The 27,261-nt window shown below is 40.7% G+C and overlaps 1 protein-coding gene and 1 pseudogene across 1 annotated transcript in view; one reads left to right on the top strand and one right to left on the bottom strand.

Moving 5' to 3' along the window:
* The window catches only part of PIP5K1B (phosphatidylinositol-4-phosphate 5-kinase type 1 beta), a 319,864-nt gene that overhangs the window by 8,899 nt on the left and 283,704 nt on the right, over window positions 1-27,261 (top strand). The window lies entirely within an intron of this gene.
* Window positions 3,519-5,373, bottom strand: LOC118997878 (ATP-binding cassette sub-family F member 2-like; annotated as a pseudogene).

Below are 27,261 nucleotides of genomic sequence, written 5' to 3'. Positions count from 1 at the left end.
TATACTACATGAAACATGCTCTGGTATTTTCTGATACGTTCCCTCCTGCCAAACACTGGTCATGATCCTGCAACTTGAGTATTCTCCCCATTAATGGGTGGAGACCTGCAATTTCTTCTTTTTAATTTTTTAATTTTTGTTTTACTTAATCTTTATTGTATTTTTTCATGACCATTTAGTCCCCTTATATACTCCCCTCCCCACACACTGTTGTCCATGTCCACGAGTCCTTTTTCCTTTTTGCTCAGTCCCTCTACTCCTTAACCACTCCCTACACTAGCTGTCATCTGCTCTTCGTATATGAGTCTCTGTTTGTTAGTTCAGTTTGTTCATTAGATTCCACATGAGTGAGATCATATGGTATTTGTCTTTTTGTGACTGGCTTATTTCACTTAGCCTAACGTTCTCCAGGTCTATCCATACTGTCACAAAGGGTAAATTTTCTTCTTTTTTAATGACCAGGTACAATTCCATTGTCTAAATGTCCCATAGTTGTTTTATCCACCCATTTATGGATGGACACTTGGGCTGCTTCCCTGTCTTGGGGACTATAGATAACACTGCAATGAACATAGAGGTGCTTATGTTCTTTCAAATTTGTGTTTTGAGTTCCTTCGGTTATATTCCCAAAAGTGGTATCATTGGGTCAAAAGGCAGATCCAGTTTTAATTTTTGAGGTACCACCATACTGCTTTCCACAGTGGCTGCACCACTTGCATTTCCACCAACAGTGTAAAAGGAAATGGGTGTTTAGGGGTACGCTAAAACTCAACATCCTTTCTCCACATCCTCGCCAGCACTGGTTGTTTGTTGATTTATTGATGATAACCATCCTGACAGGTGTGAGATGGTATCTCATTGTGGTTTTAATTTGCATTTCTCTGATGATTAGTGACAGTGAGCATTAGCGACAGTGACAAGAAGTGTCTCATCAGGCCCTTTGCCCATTTTTTAATTGGGTTGTTTGTTTTTGGGGTTTTGAGTTTTGTAAGTACTTTATAAATTTTGGGTATTAACCCCTGATCAGATCCATTGGTAAATCTGCTCTCCCATTCTGTGGGTTGTCTTTTTTATTTTGTTGATGTTGTCCTTTGCTGTGCAAAAACTTTTAGTTCCATGTAGTCCTGTTTGTTTATTTTGTCTTCCGTTTCCCTTGCTGGGGGAGAGACATCCAATAACAGATTTCTCCTAGCAGTGTCCGAGATTTTGCTGCCTGTGTTTTCTTCTAGGATTTTTTGGTTTCATGAGACCTACAACTTGGAAAGCACGATCCTAATTCATTGTCCCTTCCAGTGCCGCCTGTGTGGAAGCTCAGGCCATGGGTGCGCCTTCGTCGTCGAGGTGCTGACCATGACTCCTCATCTAGTGGGTTCAGGGAGGGTGTGAGTTAACAACTTTACAAAGCTCCCCCTGCCAAGTTTGAATTGCCATCTAGAAAACGCTGGAGAGTAGGCACTGATAGCATTGGGGAAAAGTAACTCCTAAGGCTGCCTTGTCTGTTACACAGGATAAATAAGCTGAAGTGATGAAATATGGCCTTTCAACGAGGGCATGCCTAGGGTAATTTTCATGTAATGCTCATCCTAAAGTTGATACTAACTTAGTTTAACATGAACCTAAATGCTGTACAAAAAATACCCTCCCTTTAAAAATATTTCAAGAACAGTCTGACAGCATACTTTTCTTCCTTCCTGAAATACATTGAGACATCAAGCCTGACCATTTTTAATTGGCTGTTCAAGCACCAAATAAAAGTAGCCTCAAACAGGGAACTCTTGGCTACTCAGAACTTTGGGGCAGGCTTTTAATTCTAGAATAGATTTCCTGATTACGGAGGGTTTTCTTGCTTCATTAAGTGTCCAAATTTATTATAGTCAATTTTTGTATAGGAAATTTCCCCAAAGTTGTCACAACTTTCTCTAATTTTAAAAAAGATTTTACAGCACAGGGTGTGTCTTTTTTGCTGTGACGAAGTAACAACTTTATTATCCATTCAAAGACGCAAGGCTCTTGCCCCTGAATCAAATGGCCCTACTTTACTACTTTTGAAAATCTTATCTGCTTTTACTTGATTATTTTTTGGGGGGTGGGGCGCTGTTTCTGTGGCTTGTCCCTTGCTGAGACTCTGTAATGGTCTCAGGACCCAGGTAACCCCCACAATGTCTGAGTCGTGTTTCCTACATAGATTCAGATAACACATTGAAATTGACTTTTTTTTTTTAAAGGCAAAACAGTTTTGAGGGAGGGCCTTAAGAGTTCCATTTGTAAAGCAAGCAAGCTTTAGTTTTTTCTTGTTCACTTAATTCATTGGCCCAAAAAAGAGCATGTTTTCCTCCTGTTCTGTTTTTAGGCTGTTGGGATAAATAAAGTGCTGCCTTTTTAGACTGAGAGATATTTATTTGTGGTTTCTTTCTTTTTATAAAAGAGTTATGTGTTTACTACATTATGGTCTAAAGCACACTTTCATAGACTTTTTCATTTAACTTAGAGCAGTAATTTATGGCTCATTGGTAACTGCTTCATTTTTAATGTTTTATTGCTCGAGAGGGTATATAGATTGCCAAGGGTATTTCTCTTTCCATTGGAGAAATTGCATAGAAAATGTCCCCAAGTGTCCTGATGTCCATCTTCCATGGGGAAACAAACTTTAGTATCTGCAACAAAACAAGAGAAGTGAATGTGAAAAGTTTTACTTACTGTTAAGGAGTGATGTGAACCAGACTATTCTTAGGTTTATGAATTCATTATATGGAAACAAAAGAACCCACAATAGTGGTATTGTGCTGGCAAGCTATATTTAAATGATGCCCTTTTATTGTTTTTCCCAAGACATAGTTTAAACAGAATGGTGAAGATTTATGGAAAATGGAGTAAGCGGGAAATCAGTCTCTTGTACTAGGGATTAAGGGAGAAACAACTTTTGTTTTTGGTTGTTTATAGGAAACAGAATGGAATTTCAGCTCTTAAGCTTTGTGTACATTTGGGCTTCGTTATTTAGTTTTGCAGTTTCTCAGAAACTCCCTCTCCTATGTGGCAATTTATAATGTAAACACGATGCATCATTTCATTTTGTGCAAACTTTATATAAGGAATAGTCACTTTCTACATATGTCAGAAGACTTCTGGAAGAATCTTGTTATTTATTCGTTTATTTATGTCTTTCTTTATTGGTGCTTTGTAGATGTCATACAGGTCTAAAAGATATACTGTTAAATAATTATTTAAAAACTGATCAGGACTAGTGCCCAATAAGAACTCCAAACCAGAAGCAGAAAGAAAGTAGGCAGTGGCTTGTGGGTATTCCTCCAACATCACCAAAATCCAGAAAACTAGGATTCTAAGCTCCTTCGTGGACCAGTCAGGAAGTGGGCCCTTGGGCTAAGGGGGTGCCTCTGGCTGCATCCATTGTTGTCAGGAACCAGCAAGGGGCTGGCAGAAACAGCTAATAAAGTCCAAACATGCACAAAAATAACTGGACAGAGAGGAAATGGACAGGTACTGTCCAGTTATAGATAGGCTCAGAGAATGCAGATAAGGCTGGTGGGGGAAGGGGAGGGGCTGGGGAGAGGTATCACCGCAATGCAGGAGTGTTGCCCAGGGTCCCTCACATTGTGGGTTCTCCTGGTGCGCTTGGGCTTCTCACCCACCAGCTTGGACTTGAGGTACTCCTCGTAGGCAGGTTGTCTCCAGGCCACTTGGGGATTGCTTCTCACAGACCTAGATTTCCTGTGCCTCCTGCTGATTGAGTCTGAAATCATGGCTGACCAGCATCATACCACCCTCAAACTCATTGGTGGCATCTGTCAGCCCATTGATGGTCTCAATATCCAGGTGATTTGTGGACTTGTCCAGGAAGAGCATGTTGGGGTTCTGCCAGGCCAGCCAGGCCAGACACACTCAGCACTTCTGCTCGTCAGACAGGCTCTGGGCCTGGCTCACCTGCTGTTTTGCAGGGAGACCGTATTGTCCAGTGATCTTCCTTTCTTTTCCTTGATCTCTGGGTAGTGCTTCATCATGTAATTCAAAGAGGAGAGGTGTAAGTCCAGCTGCTCTTGTAACACCCCTCATGAAAGTGTTCTCCGATCATCCCATCTCTGGGTAGTAGCTCTCCAGTTAGCAGCTTCGGAAGAGTTGACTTTGCTGCTCCCTTGGGCCCTGCCAAAGCCGCTTATGTGTCAAGACCAAATTCTAGATTGTTGTAGAACAGATGCAAGGCTCATCTTTTGTGTACTGAGGCTCACATTCTGCACCACAATGACGGTGGAAGGATCTTGCCACATGGTGGGTAACAAAATGACAGTGTCTTATCTGTCAGTCCCAGTGCTATTCTTTTCTGTGTTCTTCTTCATATGCTCACAAAGCTGATCTTGCTCCCAGTGAAATCTCTTCATCTGGTTCTCCTCCAGCTCCAGCCATGTCTTCATATACTGATCATAGTTACCCACGTGATACTTCAGTTTCTCGTGCTTGAGAGTGGTGTTGGTACAGACACCATTCAGAAAGTCGGGGAAACTGGAGATGAAGACCAGAATGTGCTTAAAAGTCTTTAGTTCCTCTTCCAAACACACACAAGCATTGAGGTCCAGGTGGTTGTGCGTAAGGGAATAGGAGGAATAGAAGAGGATGATTCTCTGGCTTTTGGCTTGAGTGGCCAGAGAGATTGGAGAATGATGATTAACTGAGAGAATTTGGAAGAGACAGCATATCTCTAGTGGCAGAGAGGTGCTGATGCGTCCTATTTTGAAAGTGCACTTGGTATTCCTGTATGGCTGTGAGGAGAGAGGTCTGTGATGGAGACACTTGCTGTGTGATGGGCGCTGGTCTGTGGGCAGTGATTCAAGCCATGGGAGTGGATGAGGTTGAGTTACCTGCAGGACAGCCAGGTGGAGGGTCTAGAAGGAAGGTGTTGACTGTGGGTGGAAGGAGACAGGCCCATGGTGGAGACAGAGTGTCATGTTCTCTCACCAATGAGTATAAACACGGGATTCAATGAGACTTGCCTGAGAAGGTTTGTCGACTCAGAAGAGAAAACGTCTGAGAAAAATATCACTTCCTGATTGTCATTTGCAGTGTCATTTCTTCATATTCCATTTTTTCCTTACTAAATCTTCTTAATCGTTTTCCTTTTCTGTTTAAGAAAATCACATCAGATTTTCATGACACTGTTCTGTTCGATGTCACTGTTCTATAGAAGGGTTCTCTGACCCCCACACCTGCCCGGAGTGATTTCTCAGGCATTCCCTTCGGAATTCTTACTCTTCTGACTCTTTTTGAGCTTTTCTTTGAAGCTGACTTTTCGGTGGCTCTACACTTATCTCTCCGAGCAGACTTGAGTCCCGACAGCCGAGAGAGACCACGTCTTCTCCGCCTCATGTTTCCCGCCCAGCCTCTCAGCTCCAGTGTCTTCTACACGCTAGCAGCTCCTACTGCATTTTGATTATTTTTATTCTCCTCTAACAGAATGAAGTGAAAAGGGGACAACTCAGAGGTCTAGAATTTATATCCGTTAATGTACCTGAACTAAATTGAAAATGCCTGCTTACAATGTGCTTGTAGGAACATTCTATTTCTCACTAAAAAAAAAAAGAAAGAAAAAAAATTTAATTAGCAAAACAGCTCACAAAATCCATTCTTGTCATTTATCACTCTTGTCAGAATTCTTGTCACTTATCATTCTCACTACATGAACCTTTCAGAGGAAGAGAATATATCTTTTGGCACCGCCACTGCTATTGCTTATTGTGAGTGGAGTTTATCTCCTGGTTTCATTGGGTTGAACTTCCTGCTGTTGTTAAACGGCACTTTGCATACATTTGCACAGGCTGAGTCTGGATGCAGTTGAGAGCCGTGGTCCAAGAAGCAGGTACTCTGGCTTATCCTGCCTTCCTCCTGACACTTTAGTGACCCCTGATCCAGTGGCTTGATCTCTTTTATGCCTCTTTTCTCCCCACGTCTGTGGTATGACAGTCTGTACACTGGCTCCTAGCCTAGTTCAGAAGCACACTGTGAGGCCAGCTAGAACGATGGCCGTCAAGGTCCTTAGAACAAAAGCATCATGCACGTTAGAGAATTTATTTCATAAGAATTACAGCAGGAGGTCAGGCTTCAGACAGCCACATTTATACCCCTGGGTAAGCAGACCTGGAGCAAAGCATGTATCATCTCCTGTGATGAGGTTCGTATAAAAGAAGAACTCCCCCTACTCCCCGAGGCCAAGCATACCAGTGAGATGCTTTTCTAAAATTCTTATCAGAATGCAGGGATTTAAATACACCCTCATCATGGACGAATAGAGCAATGAACTTTTATCTTTAAAAAGATGAATCTTGGGCATAGGTTTGTTGAAGAAGGCAAAACTTATGTTTACCTGTTAAAGAAAAAGAATGCTGGTGGGCAGCTAATAATTCATATGGTAGAGTCCGAACTGGGTCACGATGCTCAATGTATTAAACAAATCATTGCCTATTCAATTTAGATTGTGTGGTTTGTGGTTGTTGTCCCCATACTATTCAGTTCCTATCACTATGCCTGACATTGAAAGCTGGTCGGTGTTTCGATTGATGCCTATTTAGATGGACTAAGAGAAGCTCCTAGAAGTCATCCAGAAAGCCTCTTAACACCTGTGGAAACTTTAAGGCTATTTGAGGTTAATTGGACGTTCTTTGAATGTTAATGAAAACTTCAATTAATAATAGAAATATTCATAGTTTGTTGGCCTGTGTCAAATGGCAGAGAGGGGTTTGACTGGAGTTAATGACATATAGGTAATACTAATCAAAATGAGGGGAACTTGCAGAGTTTAACATCCATGGCATAGGGATCACAACATTGGTTCTGTAAGAACTAAGGGAGCAAAGTTTAATTCCTTACCAAGGTTGGCAGTGAGAATAATGGCATAATCATAATTGTACTTTGTTTCTTCATTTTCTGCCCTTGGGTGCTGTTTCTTTGTTTTCTGCCCTTAGAGTCAGCCTATGCGCTAAGCACGGTGGGCTGTGTTATGCTTGCAGGCTAGATTGCAAATAGTAGCAACTTCAACACAGTGAAAGAATTGGTAACAAAAGGTCAGATGTTGAAGCAGAAGGGAGGAATGAGCATGCTAATATTCTCATCTCCTAAAATGAAGGAGTAAGATACAGTCATTAAAAGTTGGTGAAATTCCAGCCCTGGCCAGGGGACTCAGTTGGTTGGAGTGTCATTCCATTTACCAAAAGGTTGCAGGTTCAATTCCCTGTCGGGGCACATACCTAGGTTGCAGGTTCAATCCCTGGTTGGGGACACATATGGGAGGCAACCAGTCAATCTCTCTCTCTCTCTCTCATACCCCTTCTCTCTCAAAAACCAATAAACATCCTTGGGTGAGGACTTTTTAAAAAGACAGGAATTGTAGAGTTGGTGTGCCATCTTGCATTCCCACTGGTGGCACATGAGAGTTCCAGTTGCTCCACAGCTTCATCACACTTGGTATTGTGAGAGTTTTTCATTTCAAATATTTTAATGTGTATAGTGGTGGTTCACTGTGGTTTTAAATTGTATTTCTGTAGTGGCTAGTAGTGTTGAGCTTCTTTGCATGCATTTATTTGCCATTCTTGTATTTTCTTTGGTGAGTTGTTAAACTCTGTATTAATTCTAGTAACTTTAGTAGTATCACAGATTTTTTTTACATAGCTAATCAGGTGTTCCGTAAATAAAGACAGTTTTACTGAAAAAAAAAAATTGTTGGAAACACAAATGAAAATTTAAGTACTTAAAATTATAAAGATAATAAACAGAAATTAAAACAACAATAGATCAAACTTTTGGTGGAGACCTGGGAAAAATAGGGAGAAAGTTCCTAATAAGAATCAAGAAAAAGAGATTTAAGGAAGTTATCAAAAGTTAAGGAGATAAGCACAACAAAACAGAACATTTTATGATTGATTGTCTTGGAAGAATGGAATTGGTGGCAGGAACAGGAAAATCAGGAAATGGCTGTTCTAGACTCAGACTCCGACCGGGAGCTGACACGTGGTTGCCAGGGGAGGGGAGGGGGTTGAGGGACTAGGTGAGGGAGGTGAAAGGATTGAGAAGTGCGCATTGACAGTTAGAGTATCGTCACAAAGACGTAAAGTACAGCATAGGGAGTGTAGTCAGTAATATTGCAATAAATCAGTAAATCCAGGAGCTGGTTCTTTGAAAAGATAAACAGAATTGACAAACCTTTAACCAGATTCATTAAGAAAAAAAGAGAGAGGACCCAAATGAATAAAATCAGAAATGAAAGAGGAGAAATTACAACTGATACCACAGAAATACCAAAGGTTGTAAGAAATTACTCTGAACAACTATATGCCAAGAAATTTGAAAACCTGGGTGAAATGGACAAATTTCTAGAACCAAGAAGAAGCAGAAAGCCTAAACAGACTGATAACAACTGGTGAAATTGAAGCAGTAATCAAAAAACTCCCATCACACAAAAGCCCTGGACCAGGTGGTTTTACAGGAGAATTTTACAAAACATTTAAGGAAGAACTAACTCCTATACTTCTCAGACTGTTCCAAAAAAAATCTAAGAGGGAAAACTCCCAAACTTTTTGTGAAGCCAGCATCATTCTAATCCCCAAACCAGACAAAGACACAACAAAGAAAGAAAACTATAGGCCAATATTGCTGATTAGTGTAGATACTAAAATCCTCAACAAAGTACTGGTGAACCACATCCAGCAATACGTTAAAATCATGATACACCATAATCAAGTGGATTCATCCCCAGAATGCAGATGGTACAATATTCGCAAGTCAATAAATGTAATACATCACATAAACAAAAGAAAAGACAAAAATCACATGATTTGTATCAAATAGATGTGGAAAAAGCATTTGTTAAGGTACAGCATCCATTTATGATAAAAACACTTAACAGAGTGGAAGTGGAGGGTGTGTTCCTCATCATAATAAAGGCCATAATGAAAGATCTACAGCCAACATCATACTCAATGGACAAAAACTAAAAGCTTTCCCACTAAGATCAGGAATGAGACAAGGATGACTGCTTTCACCACTTCTATTCAACACAGTATTGGAAGTCCTAGCCACAGCAGTCAGACAAGAAGAAGAAATAAAAGGCATTCAAATTGGAAAGCAGGAAGTAAAACTGTCATTGTTTGCAGATGACATCATAGTGTACGTAGAAAACACTATAGACTCTACCAAAAAACTATTCAACCTAATAATTGAATGAATTTGGCAAAACAGTGGGCTACAAAGTCAATATTCAGAAATTGAAGGCATTTTTGTACACCAACAGCTAAATATCAGAAACAGAAATCAGGGGGAAAAATCCCATTTGCTGCAGCAACAAGAAAAATAAAGGAAGTAAAAGACCTGTACCCAAAAAATTACATAACACTGAAGAAAGAAATTAAAGAAGACACAAATAAATGGAAGCATATACCATGCTGATGGATTGGAAGAATTAACATCATCTACCCAAAGCAACTACCCAATGTCCATACTACCCAAAGCAATTTATAGATTCAACTCAATCCCTATTAAATACCAATGACACATTTCACAGAGAACAAACATTTCAAAAATTTATATGGAACCATAAACAAGCACAAATAGCTGCAGCAACTTTGAGAAAGAAGAGCAAATTAGGAAGAATCACCGTACCTGACATCAAACTATATTACAAGGCCCCAGCAATCAAAACAGTCTGGTAGTGGCATAAGAACAGACACGTAGACCAATGGAACAGAATAGAAAGCCCAGAAATAATCCAAGTCTCTGTGGTCAACTAACATTTGACAAAGGGGGAAGAGGCATAAAATGAAGTAAAAACTGCCTCTTCAACAAATGATGTTGGGATATCTGGACAGCTATATGCAGAGAAATGAAAGTCAACCACCAACTTACACCATACACAAAAATAAAGTCAAGGTGGGTAGAAGACTTAAATATAAGTCATGATGCCATAAAAGTCCTGGAAAAGAACATAGGTAAGAAAATCTCAGGTGTTCCATACAGCAATATTTTCACTGATATCTCCCCTAGAGCAAGGAACATAAAGGAAAGAATAAACAAATTAGACTTCACAGACATAAAAAGCTGCTGCATGGTTAAAGAAAACGTTAGCAAAATGAAAAGGGAACCAACTATATGGGAAAATATATTTGCCAGTGATGTCTTGGACAAGGGTTTGATCTCCAAAATATACAAAGAACTCATTATGACTCCAGGAAGACAAACAACCCAATTAAAAAATGGGCAAAGGACCTGAACAGGTACTTCTCCAAGGAGGATGTACAGAGGATCCAGAGACATATGAAAGGATGCTCTGCACCACTAGCCATGAGAGATGCAAATTAAAACTACAGTGAAATACCACTTCACACTGGTCAAAATGGCTATCAAAACAAATCAACAAACGAGTGTTGGCGAGGATTTGGAGAAAAGGGACCCCTAGTGCACTGTTGGTGGGAATGCAGATTGGTGCAGCCACTGTGAAAAACAGTAAGGAGTTTCTTCAGAAAACTAAAAATGAAACTGCCTTTTGACCCAGCAATTCCACTGCTGGGTTTATACCCTAAGAACCCTGAAACACCAATCCAAAAGAACCTATGCACCCCAATGTTCATAGCAGCACAATTTACAATAGCCAAGTGCTGGAAGCAGCCTAGGTGCCCATAGTAAATGAGTGGATCAAGAAACTGTGGTACATTTACACAATGGAATTCTATGCAGCAGAAAGAAAGAAGGAGCTCCTGCCCTTCACCACAGCATGGATAGACCTGGAGAGCATTATGCTGAGTGAAATAAGCCAGGTGGTGAAAGACAAATACCATATGATCTCACCTATAACAGGAACCTAATCAACAAAACAAATAAGCAAGCAAAATATAAGCAGAGGCATTGAAATTAAGAACAAACTGACAGTTACCAAAGGGGAAGAGGGAGGGAAATAATGAGGGAAAGAAGAGAAAGGGTCATAAATGAGCATGTATAAGAGACTCATAGACAGAGCCAAAGGGGGATAGGATTAAGGGTGGGAGGTAGGGGTGGGTGGGGCTGGGGAAAGTGGTGGTAGGAAAATGGAGACACTTGTATTTGAACATTAATAAAAAATTATAAAAAGTAATATTGTAATAACTATGTGTGGTTCCAGGTGGAAACTGGAAATATTGGTGGGATCACTTTGTAAAGTACATGATTGTCTAACTACTCTGCTGTACACCTGAAACCAAAACAAAATAATATAATTGAAAAAAACAAAGGAATGCCAGAATTACACCTGAAACTAATATAATGTCATATGTCAACTGTAATTGGAAAAGAAAAATTATTTTTAAAAAATAAATAAAATTAAGAAATGGTTGTTCTCACAAAGTCCTCTATATCAGTTGCCATATTACCTTATACATGTATTTTTTATAAAAATAAATTATTATTAGATTGGTAATTAGAACATAAAGACAAAAAACAACATGAAGTAACTAAAATGGGTAGAAGGAAAGAGCTGAATGTCATAAGAAATACTGGGGAAATAGTCTATATTTAAAAAGTTGTGTGAAGGAGGCGGTACCCTAAAATCACATTCATTGCTGATGTTTATCTAACACTTACTCGGTACTTTCTAAACAGACAGGCATTAACGTGTTTAATATTCACAGCAATCCATGGGATAGGCACTATTCTCGTTGTTTTATAACTGGGGAAACCATGGAGCGGACACAGTAGGTACTTCATTCAAGGCCGCACAGCTGGGTTTCTAAGCTGGGCGTCCACCTCCAGAGCCGTCTCTCTCAGCTGTGATGCTACGTTACGCCTCACGGTGGAGTGATGGTGTGGCACCCGACAGTGCACACTGTGCACTCTCCTTGATCCTAAAGTCATTCGACCTGTCCTCTGAGGCCATCTCCTACAGAGGTACAGTAGTCCCCCCTTGCCCCTGGGAGGTACTTTCCAAGACCTCCAGTGGATACCTGAAACCACGGGTGATACCAAACCCTATATATATGTTTTCCCTATACATACATACATACATACATACCTTTGATAGAGTTTAATTTATAAATCAGACACAGTAAGAGATTAACAACAACAAATAATGTAGAGCAACTATAACAGTACACTGTAATAAAATGACATGAATGTGACATGATGAGGTCACCTAAGGGCTACCTGAATACGAGTCCTGTCGCACTGCAGCAGTCAGTCTGGTGACGGAGAGGGCTGCTGAGTGACGATGGGTGGGGAGTGTGTGCAGTGTAGACACGCTGGACACTCATAGCCCCGGTGGGACAGAGCAATACGGAACAGGACTTCATTCATCACACTGCTCAGAGAGGGATGCAATTTAAAATGTACGAATTGTTTACTTCTAGAATTTTCCATTTCATATTGTAGGACCAGGGTTGACCAGGGATAACTGAAACCACAGGAAGTGAGACCACAGTTAAGGGAAGATGCCTTTAATTATCCTTAATTCATTCATAATTCAACAGATGTTTGAGCGCCTATCAACGTGGCTGTAGGTACTAGGATTAGGATTATCCCTTTTACCAGTGGGGAGGCCTGTGGTAAAGACAAATTACATGTATAATTCAATACAAGATGTCGTAGAGTAAAAGCAAAGCAGGATACGGAGTCGAGTGCTGACCGTGGTGGTGGGAGAATATTATTTTAGAGAGCAAAGTTCTCTCTGAGGGGAATACACGTGAACGTTATCTTAGCTTGGGATGCTCCAACAAATACACCACAGGCTGGTGGCGTAAACAGCATGGGCTTGTGCAGGTGCCGACAGATGTTATGTCTGGTGAGGGCCACTAGTGTGTGGATGGCCATTGTCTCTTTGTATCCTCACGTGGTGGAGAGCAGAAGAAAGCAAGCTCCGTCATGTTTTTTCTGATAAGGGCACCGATCTCATTCACAAGGGGTCTACCCTTGTGACCTAATGACCTCCCCAAGGCCCTACTTCCTAAGTATCCTCCCATTGGGAGTTAGAATTTCACCATACAAATTCGGGGACAGGGGGCGGGTCGCAGGGTGGAATATAGACATTTAGTCCATAACAAACACATGTAAGTGTGGTAGAGTCGTGAACTATTCAATATCTGTTGAATTATCCTGGGAAAAGCATTCCAGCAGAAGGAATAGTAAGGGCAAAGCCCTGAGACAGAGCCCTTTGGTCTGTTTGAGGTACTGTGCAAACGGCCTGAGCTGGGCCAGGGGAGGGGAATACATGGGGCGAAGGCCCGTAGAGCTTCAGACACCTGAGAGTGACTGTGGGTTTTATTTTTAGTGAGAGGAGAAGCGAGCAGAGGGTTGAGAGAAGGGAAAGGACATCGAAAGAACTTGTGTCGTATCTCATGAAGAGGCAGTGTTTCAAGAGTTTGGAGGCTGAGAGAGCATTTTGGTAGTTGGTGAAGGTTTGAATGAATCAACTGCTAGGGAAGGTAGTCGTCTGTGAATAAGGGAAAGTGCGTATTCACCAAACTAACATTTACCTTCCTCAAAGGTACTGGCTGGGGCAGTAGTTAAGTTGGGGCTGCTTGCAGATGCTAATTTGTGACACTTTTGTTGATTGCTTCCTGTGTTTAATGAAGTCAGTATGATTAACTACCTTTAAAAAGTTGTGGTTCTTAGCTGTAAAGTAATAATCGCAAGGATATGTTAGGGGGCTGGTGTGGGGTGGTACATAAGTAAAGGTAATAATAGAATTTTGAAGGAAAGGTTTAACTTGTGTTTAGAATATTTGGATAGAGATACTAAATATCAAAAAATATTTATCTTTTTCTAATATTTTTCTTCTAAAAACTTTTTTCAATTTGCTTACTTAAGGCATATATTTTTAAATAAATGGTTGTTGAAAGTAAGAGTAAATCTTTAACTTCTGTTGTGTAGGGCAAAGTATATCTTGGTTTATTCCTGGGAAATATTAAAAATGTCTAGTCTCTTTACTTATTCAAAATATAAAAGGAATTTCTTGACATGTTTAAGAAATTGTGTAATAACCAGTAAAACTAATATGTTTTTAAAAGCAATGAAATAAAATATGTATGTCTATGTACACATATAAAAGTTAGTGTCCAGAATATGTAAGAGACACATTTAAAGTCACAACTAGGCCAAAGGTTAAGCCCTATCATTTTTTACAATGCAAAACCAATATGTGCAAAGATAATTACCCAAAGTAATGATGAAAGAAATGCAATGAGGTGAACTGATATTTTTTAAAAATAATTAAAATAAGTTATAATGCTAAGGCTATGTAAAATTGGAAATATTTGCACATGATTGGTAGTATTCAAATTATTACATACTTCCTGAAGAGTACCAAAAATATTTCACAAAAGCCATTATAGTGGGTATACCCTTTGATCCAATAATTTTTCTTTTCAAAGGGAAAAAAGATGAAAAAACTCTTGTTACAACAATGCGAATTTTAATAATAAAAGACTATTACTATGTTAATTATATATATTAATACAAATCATATATATATTAATTTTAGTAATATATAAGGCACATGTTTAATTACTGTTAGCTCACATTTGGGGTAATGATTAAACAAGATGTAACAACTCATAAAAATATACTATTATATGCTATTAGTTGTAGATAAAATACTATGGAAGTACCTATATAGACAGTAAAATCTCTAACATTTCTGTTAGCACTGTGTTTTTTGGTTTTGGGTTTTTTTTTTTTTGCCATATCTCCTCGGGCAAAGAAAACAAAAGGAGAAATAAACAAATGAGACTATATCAAACTAAAATGGTTTCACACAGCAAAGGAAACCATCAACAAAACAAAAAGAAAACCTACTGAATAGAAGATATTCTCCAATGGTATCTCCCATGAAGGCTTAATAGCCAAAATTTATAAAGAACTCATACAACTTAACACCAAAAAAACCCAAACAGTCCAATTACAAAATGGGCAGATGACCTGAATAGGCACTTTACGTCCAGCAAGGATGTAAAGGTGTCCAAATGACATACGACAAGATGCTTATCATCATTAATCATCAGAAGGATACAAATTAAAACCACATTGAGATAATCATCTCAGAATGGCTATGATCAATAAATCCACAAATAACAAGGGTTGGCAAGGATGTGAGAAAAGGGGGCTCTTGTGTACTGTTGGTGAAAATGCAGATTGGTGCGGCCACTGTAGAAAACGATATGGAGTTTCCTCAATAAATTAAAAGTGGAACTGAATTATGACCCAGCGATTCCATTTCTGGGAACATATCTGAAGAAACCCAAAACACTAATTGGAAAGAATGTACGTATTTCTATGTTCACTGCAGCATTTTTTACAATAGCCAAGATATGGAAGCACTCCAGTTGCCCATCAATAAGCGAGTAGATAAAAAAGTGGTGGTACATATATACAATGGAGTATTACTCAGCCATAAAAAAAGAAATCTTACCATTTGAGACAGCATGGATGGACCTAGAGAGTATTATGCTAAGTGAACTAAGTCAGTCAGAGAAAGACAAGTACCATGTAATTTCACTTATATGTAGAATCTAAAGAATGATAGAAATGAACAAACAACATAGAAACAGACTCATAGGTACAGAGAAAAGACTGGTGGTAGGCAGAGTGTGGGTGGGTGGCAGGAAGTTCGGGGCCTGGGTGAAAAAAGGTGAAGGCGTTAAGAAGTACAGATGGGAGGTTACAAAATAGTCACAGGGATGTAAAGTACAGCACAGGGAATACAGTCAATGATATTGTAATAACTACCTGTGGTGTCAGGTGGGGACCGGAAATGTCAGGAACACTTTGTCTAGTGGATGATTGTCTAAATACGGTCCTGTACACCTGAAACTAATACAAAATAATATTGAGTAAAAAAATAAACATTTTAAAAAGCTTATATAAAATACCTGTGAAAAATAGATACAATGTTATGAGAGACCAGAATCATCAAGTACACTGTTCAGAATGAGAAAGCAGAGAGAAATTTTGTACAATTTGCTTTAATGATTTTGTTTACCTTTTTATTGTGCATGTGGGTGCATATGATATAAAGAATAAAAGAGAATATACTTCACATTTGAAAGCATATCACAAGATGTAGAAAATAATATGCAAGATCAACAAGATTTGAGCATATGATACCAACAGCCAGGAATTGGGACCTCGGGACCAGTCCACTCGTTGCTTCTAAAACAGGTGAAGTCGTGTAATTGAAGAAATGTTCCTCAAGCTAATTGGAACTAGCCTCAATTCCCCAAAAAGTGAGCTGTATTAGCAGATGAGATTTATTTTCACATTTAAAAAGTTACCCCAAAATAAAGTTTTAGACCTGTTTTCACAGCCCATTTTCAACTAGAACATTTTTTAAATTTCACAAAAACAAATTTCTTAATTTGTAACTGATGACACACCCTAAGTATTGTCATGTACAACTATGTTCCAGAAAAGTGGAGAATTTCCAAAAGCCCAAAGAAGTCATTAGAATGGAATTTGACCTGGACTATGTTAAAAAATAAAACTCTTGAACTTGTCACATCAGGTCATATTGAAACTAGACAGTAAATTCCAAGGATGCAATTAGACACTTACAATGGGCCCCACCCATTTTTGGTATACACTGAGTACAAACACGACTCAACTAGAATGGAAATAGGAAAAGGAATAATGGGTTTCCCAATAGCTTTGAATTTAGGACCTCCAATATATGCACCTCCAATATATCTCCTCTTTTCATGAGAAAGTGTTATCCCTGAGATGGGGCCAGATGGCATGTTCCTTTCAGTCTTAGTTGAAAGCTGCTCCTCTCTACTTATCCTTCAATTATTAACAAGTTTAATAGACATGACCTCATCAGTCATCACAGTTAAGCAAAGGTACCTTTAGCACAAGCCTATGGATCCTTCTTAATATGTGTGATACTTCAGTTTCAAGGGTCATGTGTCATGTTTGAGTGCTGCGTTAGAACCTCAGAGGCTGTTCTATAACTCTTGACGTCTGAAGTTGCAGTATTTTCATTTGGCCTGTTTATGAATGTCTGTTCCACCAATATGTTTTCTGAAGTTCCTGATGCCTGGATAAGAAAGAAGTGTATGCTTAGCAGGGGGAGGTGAGGAGAGGCAAACTTCAGATTGCATGGTGTTCAATGGACAAGATCTAAAATGATTCAATCCCTTTGTCCGGCAAAGCACAGCCTCTAAAATGAGGTTGTTTTTGCCTACTTCAGTAGATTACTGAGAGGATTAACTGAGATAAAGAAATCCAGGCAGTAGGAACCAAGTAAAAGCATTTTCTTTCACCTTTAAAGAGCAAAGGTTTCTGTGAGGTGCTGAGGGCACACGGGATGGCCTTTAGAGTGAGGGGGTGGGGTGACGAGACAGTTGCAAAGACAAATTAGTGGTCTTTATCCTCGAGGAATTTGCAATAGGTTAGAGGAGCCCGGCAAACACATTTAAATAGAGGGAGATAACGCAGTTAAAGGAAGGGTGGCAAAGGGGCCACATGTGCCCAGTTAGGGTAGAAGCCAGCCTCAGGGGTCCAGAGTAATCTCTGAGCTTTCAGTGTGTGTGGTTATTTTCTCCAGATTTGAAGGTAGACGCAAGAGCTAGCTAATATGTGCTCTGCAATTACTCTGAGAGTCACATTTTAAAATGTGATAAGATGCTAGAATTATGCTCTTTGCATTTGAAAATTGCCTCCTTTTTACTGTACTTGAGAAAGTATTTCAAAAGCAAATGGCAGCCATCATTATAATGTGGGTGAAGGGAGACTAGGAAATGAGGGGGACAATTGTCAGCTCTTCCCAGGTCACCTTTGACCCCAGGCACTGCCATGGTTCCACAGCTGTGCCATTAGTGGGCCTCCTGTGAACTAGGTCCAAGTAGAATTGCTTTCTGGAAGCTCCTGAACTGTTTCCCATGGCACTGGAATAAACAGGCGGAGGAGATAAGCATTTTATTTATACCTCCGTTACGGGACTTATCACCCTTCAGGCTGTATTTTCAGTTATTTGCAGTCATGCTTTATCTTCTCTGCTGGATTCTCAAGTTCCTTGAGGGATGAAGGATCTCTCATTTATTTTTAATAAATAAAACTTTGTCCAAAACAGTTTCCATTATTTGAAAGTCTTGCTGACTGAATGACATAGGTCAATTTTGTTTGTTTAATAATGCTATTCAGGAGTATCTGAAATTATGTGTTCATTTGGTTTGGGCATATTTGAGATTCAAAAGAAATTCATTCCTTTACCATTTCTAACTTACACTCTGTTGGCATTTTCCCTTTAGTCTACCTGGGGATCGGCCGTGGTATGTTTCCTTTAGTCTTCATTCACATTTCTTTGGAAACTCAGAACTGTGGCTGTCAGAAGAGGAGATGTAGGTTACAAGTTTGGTACCTAAACCAGACACTTGGGTCTGGTAAACAGAAGATAGTGGGGCCCGAAAGAAAAGAGCGTAACTAAGAGATACAGGAAGGCCAGCGTTTTTCCGGGTCGAGGCTTTCGGGGGGAGTGCTCAAAGTTATGCAGCAACTGACATAAACATATTGAATGGGTCTGCCTGCCCCTTCGGCAGCACCTGGTCATTCTTAGTTGGACGAAGTGGGCATCACAATTGCTTGTTGGCACAGTGTGCAGGCATTCTTCAAAAGCTCGTCATCTGGTGGTGCGGCTCTTGGTGATGATGAAGAAATTGGAGCCTTTTACCCATTTGAATGCTTTGCACCTGCTGAGGAGTTCCGCACCTTCCTCCCAGCAGTAGAAGGGGGTTGTTTAATTTGGCTTCGGGCAATAAGGTGAATGTAAATACTTGTGTATTGGGTAATCGACCTGGGCGGTAACTCAGTTTTAGAAATCCAAGAAGCTGATCACCGGAGCACAAACTTGCCAGTGGGCAGTGAGAAGCAGGTGACTGAAGAGAACCTGACTGTGTGTCGCCCATGGTCACATGGTGTGGTGCTGGGTTCTGGTCATCCCTCTAGCTCAGGGCCTTGTCTCTGCCTGTGGGCCAGCCTGGTGCTGCAGTCCAAACTGTAGAAACTTCCATGTTTTGTTTTTCTCTATTTGTTTGTTCTCTGTCCGTAAGTCCTTCTAACAGGTCAGTGTGGAAAGAACGAAGACTAACCCCAGTGCTTCCAAAAGAAATGTTTTAAAGTACCATCTACCCTGAGCTGTACACTAACTCTGTGTGACTTTTAGGTTTGGGGAATTGAGTTAAAATTTTCTGTTGGTTTGGGGTTTACAGATCCAAGGTTTTTAACTTTCCTTCTGCATTCACCGCATTAAATATCTAGAGTCCGTCAAGGCTCCATTAACTAGGAAGTGTTTACACAGAAGCAGTGGAATGCACTGTGGTGATTAAGAGCTTGACTTTGGGTTCGAATTCTGACTCTGTAACTCCCATGTGACCCTGGGAAAGCCCCTCCTTTCTTTCTCAGTGTATTCAACTATAAAATGGGGTAGTTTTGTGACTATCTCATTGAGCTGTTGTGAAATGAACCCTCAGGAGTAAGCACTCAAATATTTGCTGATGTTTACTGGGCATTTTGTATGATTAATGTACAAAGTGTATGCAGAAAAGTAGGTGAAGTTGACCCCAGTGAGGAGCTTACAGCGTGGTTGTGGCAATACGCTTACAAACCACAACCGATGGTGTTGGGAAAGCAGAGTGAGGAAGACGTGGTTTATAAGAGGGAAAGATCACACCAGTGTGGGAGTTACACAGGATTAAGGAAGCTAGAAGAAATAAGAGAATAGGAAAATGTTCTAGGTGGGAGGCAAGGACAGTAAGAACAGAGGCTCAACGCTTCACACAGCTTATCTCTGCTGCTTGGTTGAGAGTCCTATCTGTGTCCTGTCTGGTGTGGCTCAGTTGGTTGGGGGTTGTCTTGCAAACTGAAAAGTCATCATTTGATTCCCAGTCAGGGCATATGCCTGGGTTGTGGGTTTGGTCCCCAGTCAGTGCATGTACAAAAGGCAACCAATAAATGCTTCTCTCTCACACTGATGTTTCTCCCTCTCTAAAAAACAAAAACAAAAATAAAGAAAGAGAAAAGGAAAGCAAGAAAGAAAAGAAAAAAAGTCCTGAGGTGAGGGTTAAAAAAAAAGAATTCCATCCCTATAGTCTTAGGACCATTTGAGCAGAAAACCATGGAAGCAAGCGTCAGTCACCACATTGTAGGGGAGGAGTAGGACCTTCCGTGTCCAGTCCGCTGGACACATGCTGTCCTCATGCTGTCCTCACCTGCCTGCTACCACCAGTCCTCACTGGCCATTGTCTCTCTAGTCTGTGGAAGAGAAGAGGAGAAACAGGGTTGATAAAGAATAGAGAACATGCTTGTCTATAAATCTGCAGATGGAGGAATCGTCTGATGGAGGAACGGTTCTGCAGAACCTCTGGTGAGGCTAAAAGAGGGGGTGGGGGAGCCCATCAGCTGAGTTGTTGTGGAGACCTGCTAACCAGACAGATGGAGGCTGAGGCTGATAATACCTTGTTGACACAAACTGCAAAACTGGAGAGGTAATAGGAGATGACCCTCTCAACTTCTGCCAGCTGGGCAGTTGGGCTAAAAAAAAAAATCCAATACCTTTTGGGCTTTTTAAAAAATAAATTTCTCAGAATACAACAATAGAAGTTGCTATATTGGATGTAACACTGACCACTAAGGAAGAATTACTTTATGATGTGGAAGATGCAGGAGCCTTTGAAGACAGTGATCATATTCTCTTAGAATTATTTTTAATAAGCTTTTTACTTTAGAACATTTTTCTTTTTAGAGAACGCTTGAGAATATTGTATGGAGGATCCTCATATACCTCACACCCAGTTTTCCCTATCGTTGTCTTACATCAGTGTGCTACATTTGTCCTTGCTCATGAACCTGGATTGGTACATTATTAATTAAGTCCATGTTTTATTCAGATTTGCTGCTTTTCCCTACTGCCCCCCTTTTTTTTCTAGGATCCCATCTGGGACATGACATTACATTTGGTTGTCATACCCCTCTAGGCTCCTACTGGTTGTGACATTTTCTCTTTTGATGACATTGACAGTTTTGAGAACTGCTGTTGGGTGGTTTATAGCATGCCCCTCAACTGAGGTTTATCTGATATTTTCCTCATGATCAGGCTGAGGTTAAGGCGTTCAGGGGAGATCAGGTGCTATTCTCATCACGTCATACCGAGGATACATACAGTTTGTATGATATCACTGTTGATGTGGATCTCGATTACCTGGCTGAGGAAATGTTTGCCAGGTTTCTCTATGTTAAGGGCACTCTTTTCTTTCCCCTCTTTTCCCACATCATACTGCTTGGGATGAAGTCACTATGTGCGGCCCATACTTTGCAGTGGGTGTTATGTTCCTCTTCTTCGAAGGAGGAGTATCTGTAAAAAATATGTGAAATTTTTCTGCATGGGAGATATGTCTATTCTCCTCCATTTGTTTATTCAGTCACTTATTATATCACTGTGGACTCATATTTATGTCATACTTCGAGTTACAAGCCAATACTCCTTCATTGTCTTGTTCAGTTGTTCCGCCCTGGACCCCCTTTTCACTTCCTCCTCCACTTGCCCCCTTTGGTACAACCCCATCATTGTGGAGTTGTGTTTGTTTGTTTTTGCACCTCCTTACTTTCTGACTTTACAAGAAAGTCTTGGCTCATTGGGTATATTTTCTGTCTTAGGTCTCTTGGAACTTGTGCCATAGAGAAATAGCTCTGGCCATAAAACATAACAGGGCTGTAGGACAGGAGACTTTAAAACGATCAATGGAAATCTATTGGGTCGCGTGGCTGTTAAGGGATATGTGACTCAGGAGAGATGAGAGATTCTGAAAAAGGAAATTCTGATGACGCAAACGGGCTGAAACTTCATGAGAGAGATGGGGACAACGTCAAAAACAGCCAGTGTGGCTTCCAAGCTTTATTATTCATTTGGATTTTTTAAAGGTATGCACAGAAGACTTGCGATTGAGAGTTTCTAAAAACAGCATCAGCAAAAGTTACTCAGCTACTGGTTTATTAAAACAATTTTGTGGCTGCATTAAATGAAGTTATATGGTTCACCCTGAAACCAGCTATGTTAAAGTGGTAGCTCTTCCCACTTCCCTGAAGTCGTCTGTAATCTTAAGTCACTCATTCAACAAATACTGAGCACCCACATGTAACATGTAGTGCATTCAGGCTCTGGGGATGCATCAGTGAACAAGGCTGCCAAGACTGTGCTCTCCTGGAGTTTACATTCTAATTCAGGGGGGTGGGTAACAAAGAGGAATTTTTTGCTCTGGCTGATGATAATATATGCTATAGAGAAAGTAAAGCAGGATAAGGGAGACGAGGAGTTATGGGGTGGGGTGATGGGTTCATTATTTAATAAAAGGTAGTCAACAAAAGGTTCTTCACAAGGTAGTGACAATTAAGCAAAGTAGAAAGAAGCAAGATAATGAATCATCAAAATATAAGTGACACACCGCACACACTGTACACTTAGACGCATACACACATGCACCTTTACATCAGAATGGTTCAACCTAGCCAGTAAAGAAGTTAAGTTCTACTTTGTAACAAACCATGGAAACCTACCTGTAAGTTCTAAGAAACAGTGCTGGCGAGGTGGTAGGGAAACAGACATGCTCATGTACTTACCGATAATGTAACTGTTTGGAGAGCAGGCACACCAGATGTCCATGGCCTTTGTTCCAGGAAACCTATACCTCAGTAGTTTGTACGTCAGGCACAACAAACAGTGAGTGCAAAACATATGCAGAAGCATGCTTGGTGTGTTCCATGAATGGCGAGTTGACCAGTTAAGTGAAAAGAGAAATCATGTGGTTTCCATGGTTTGTTATAAAATGGCATTTTGTTGTTTTAATTTCTTTACTGGCTAGGTTGAACTTTTGGGGGGGAGTGTGAGCGCAAGTGTGTGGTATGTGTGTTACGTAATTGTGTTTTGAGAGCAGTGTTTGTTTTGCTTTGTATGGTATGTGGCGCTACCAGAACAGAGACAGAGGCGGACTGTTGCTTAATTAAGGGGTAAGGCTACATTCATACATGACATCTGCAGAGGTATTTTGCTTGTATAGCTCTAGCAAAGAGAAGGATCTTCCTGGGGAAAAGGGATTCATTAGGAGGGACTGAGAAAATGGTGAAGGAGCACGTAGGTAACTGGAGTGGGTTCACATCTCTAGGGCACACTAGATTGCGTCTCCTAGTGTTGAGGGAGTGGGCAGATACCGTCTCTGGGTCCCTGCCAGTGACTGCTGACTAAAGCTTGGCTGGTGGGAGAGGTTCCAGAAAACTGGAGACATGCAGATGTTCTGGGTCGCTTTTGAAGAATTCGAATTCCTGAAACTATCAGTGTAGGAACGGTCCCTTGCAAAGAGTGAGCCCTGAGTCCACGGAAGAGGTGACATTCATCCTTAGGGACCAGCATCATTTTACTAATGTGTAGTGGTGATCAGTGCGTCACATTTTCTTTTTAAATAAAGGGTTTAGACTGGTACCAGAAGAGAAATCCACACACACCGAAGCATTTGAGAAAAAGCTCTCCTAGGTCTTCTTGCACACATAATAGAGAAAGATTGAAGGATGAGAGGAGAGTTAAGTAAATTCACAGCGTACCCTATTCCTACGTCATAGCGTGGTTACTGTCTGTCAGCCCGTTTCCAGTGCCAGGCCTTCAGGTTTTTCTTTGCCGCAAACTTGAGAAGACTGTGAAGACTTGGATAGAAATCTTTAAAAGCTGTGTATTTTACGTGGCTGATGACACGAAGTTCAATGAGCTAGCTAAACCTATAGAATAAATATTCACAGGATGAAATAAATACCCACCAACTATGAATATGGGCCAAACCAACTAGATAAATTTAAAGAAATAATGAGAATTTTTTAAAAGCTAAGGTTTTGCTAATTGAAACGGGTTGGTTTGCTTCTTTTTTTGGCTTTTCTGGATTCTCCCTAATTAAAGATAAAGCGGCAGTATTCCTAGAGTGAAAGGGATTATTTCAAGTTTAATTCGGATGTGGTGGGAGAATGCATGGTTGATACAAGGGCATGAGATAATGTAAAAAATTCTGGCGTGACAGAGATCTGGGTGCCAACCCTGGCACTGCCGGGGACTCGTTGTCGTCTTGGGTAAGCAGTTGGTATTGCCTTTCTGCGTCTGAGTTTTCTTATCTCAAAGGTGGGGGTGGCAGGGGGTGGTGCAAAACTAATCACTTTGCCCCATCCTGCTCTCATGTTCTATCAGGCATGTCCATCCTCATGTTCCTCACTGAGTTTGGCCAAACTTTTAAATGGAACCTTCCAGATATTTTAGATTAAACAGACCCTTTCACACCCTCACTGAAAAGGCTCCACTGTCTTTTAATGTGCAAATTCCTTCAGATCTCCCTCCTTCAGGGTCCTATTAAGACCTTCCTTATTCTCACCTCTTCAGTCCAAGGTTAATTAAGCACTGTACTCCAGGAGCCCTGTTTGATTTTAGGAAGACCCCATTTTCTTTTGTTTAGGGTTCAGGCCCACCCCTGGGGATTTCTGGATGAGACTGAAGCCTCCTCTTCACCAGCCAAAAGACAACTCCATGGCTTTACCGAAGGGGCACTTGCCTTCAGCATCTCCATCCTCCACCAGCCGACCCCAGAGCATCCTGGTGACCATCAGCTCCTGATCCCTGACCCTTAGCTAGCTTTCACCACAGGACCACTACTTGGATTTAGTTGTAAGCATACTGAAGATTTAATTCTGAATTTTTAGGCTTCATATTTCCCCCCATATGTATCCTCATGTTATCATTTCAAAAGGGGTTTAAAATGTCTCACATGCCTTAATTTATTGTTGCCAGGTCTAATTTCCCTTATTGTTAGTCATCAGATGTGATCTAGTGTTTTGATCTTTGCTCTGATAGGACACAGTGTATTAGACATCTTCACACAAAACCTAGCCTGTTGCTTCTTTTGTCTTGTTCACTTAGACTGAATTCTCAGAGTTGAGAGTCTCTGTTTGAGGGGTATATTGGTGGGATCCTTGCTCCATTTTGGGGACCTTTATTTTGATAGAGAGATCAATCAAAAGTAAAGAAGAGAGATCACTTCAGCATATTGTATTATTTCCTGAAAATGTACAAATATTAAGAATTTAGCATTTATAGCTAAACATAAATTTCAGCCTCCTTCTAGGGCTTCCCTGGTACCCTACTCCTGCTTTTGGTGGGAGGGATGTTGGCAACCACCATGCGTCTCAGCCTGCTTTTCCCTGAATTTCTCCTTGTGTTACTCCTACCATGAATTCTTCCCAATGTCGGGTTTCCACACTCACTTCAAGAGCTCCTTGTTCTGCTGTGCCTGTGTACGTTCTAGGCTTTGCCTTCTATTCACCTGACAAGTATAGCTAACTTCAGGTTCTAAATCTAAGTTAATTAGTGTTAACAGGTGGCAAATGTATTGTCCTGACTCCTGCGTGCTCTCTCCCTGCCATAAAGATATCTGGGGTTCATGTAGCATGTTTGTAGTTAGCACATGGGACAGGAAACGAACTACCTGCTCTGGCTGTGACTGGGATAGAGTCTCTGCTTATCTGAAAAATGGTTCTTTGACTTGCCGCCTGTGGCCAGGCCTCTTTTCCTGTGTCCTTGGAGGCCACCTCCCACCCCTCGCCTAGAAAGCTTTCCAAGCCTGACCAGCTCGCGATAAGCAGAGCAAAATAGGAAGCTGCTTCCAAGGCTCCTCTGTATGCCTGTTTGTGTCCAATGTCTGAATTTTCTCCCTTATGAAAAGAAAGGTCTTAGAACTAATCTTGTTGTCAGATATCAGTGGTGCTTTGTGGCTAATAAAGCTTCATATTTAGGAAGTATTTAAAGCCTTTAGGGTACAGGTGCCTTGAAAGGTGATGTTCAGTCCGTCCACTTCCTGTGCATGTTTTGAGGCACAGGAAGGGTAAAGGTTAAGTAGTTTCTGAACAGGATGACACGGTGAAATGGAGGTGAAGTGGCTGTTACCTGGGTAGTTAGCAACAGCAGAAGACAGAAATAGCCCGTTTCTTCTCTGTGGTCAGAGATGCCTACCATTAGGACAGAGATGTTTTCTGATATATTTTCATCTCAAAAGTCTCAAATGGTGGACTTCTGTGCAAAGCAGGAGTAAGAGTTTGCAGCCAGAGCCCTGGGGCAGTAGCTCTGACGAAGTCACCAGAGCCCCTTTAGCCGTCGAGTTGTTTGCATGTCATAAAACTCGAGGCAAATATTTATTTAATGAGAGGCAAGGTGTACGGGAACTCCCTCACTGCTTATGGAGTGTTTCCTTGTGACGTTCATTAGCCCCTAACTCTAGGACACAGTGATAGCCTGGGAGTGGCATAGACCATAAATATCACAAGATCTAAGTTCAAGCCACTGAGTGGCCAGCGTCTCACTGGTTGTAAGACTTTAGGCTCATAAGTCACCTGAGGGGCCAAGGGAGTTTTTCTGACAAAATTGAGAAGGGCTGGGGGAAACGTTGAATGAAGTCATTTCTAAGTCCCCCAACCCCCTTCATGTTGCCGACCATCAGTCTGCATTCTCTGCGTCTGTGAGTCTGTTTCAGTTTTGCTTATTCATTTATTTTGTTCTTTAGGTTCCACATACAAGTGAAATCATATGGTGTTTAAAATATCTAACTGCTGTTTCTAAATGCCATTTTACCTCGTTTTATGTAATTACCATATTTGCTGTGTGTAATGCATACCCACCTTTTGGGCCCAAACTTTCAGGGAAAAAGCCCTTTTGTTTTAATTTTTTAATTCAATTTTTTATTTCTTTATATTTAGAAACAAAACCAATTATTCTATTCCAGGATATTATTTTGCATATGGATGTTGTTACTGCTTTCTGGAGTTACACTTTTAACACATAAGCATAAATAAAAGAATTAAAAACATTTATATAGATACAGAATTAGTAGTACCCATGTATAATGCACATCCTTAATTTTCCCTAGAAAATTTGGGCCAAAATGTGTACATTATATGCAGCAAAATAAGGAACTTACTCATTTAACCAAACTTAGATGATAAAGAAGTTATACAGAGACTTCCGCCAAGATGGAGGCATAGGTGGAAACACTGTGCCTTCTCCCACAACCAAGTTTGAATACAACAAAGGTTTGGAGAAACAAAGACACAACCAAAGGACAGAAAATTGAATTATATGGAAGTCCGACTACATCTAACCGTTCAACGGGGACGGTAAGAGGGGCGGAGCCAGCAGCGAGCAGGGTCGGGCAGGACAGGGCCCCCGACCCAGGCGCGCAGGCAGAC

This window comes from Sturnira hondurensis, unplaced genomic scaffold (genome assembly GCF_014824575.4).
Source record: "Sturnira hondurensis isolate 20B ecotype Veracruz unplaced genomic scaffold, ASM1482457v3 Scaffold0013515, whole genome shotgun sequence".
NCBI lineage: Eukaryota > Metazoa > Chordata > Mammalia > Chiroptera > Phyllostomidae > Sturnira > Sturnira hondurensis.
The sequence above is the reverse complement of the archived record's forward strand: the minus strand, read 5'-3'. Positions and strand labels throughout refer to the sequence as shown.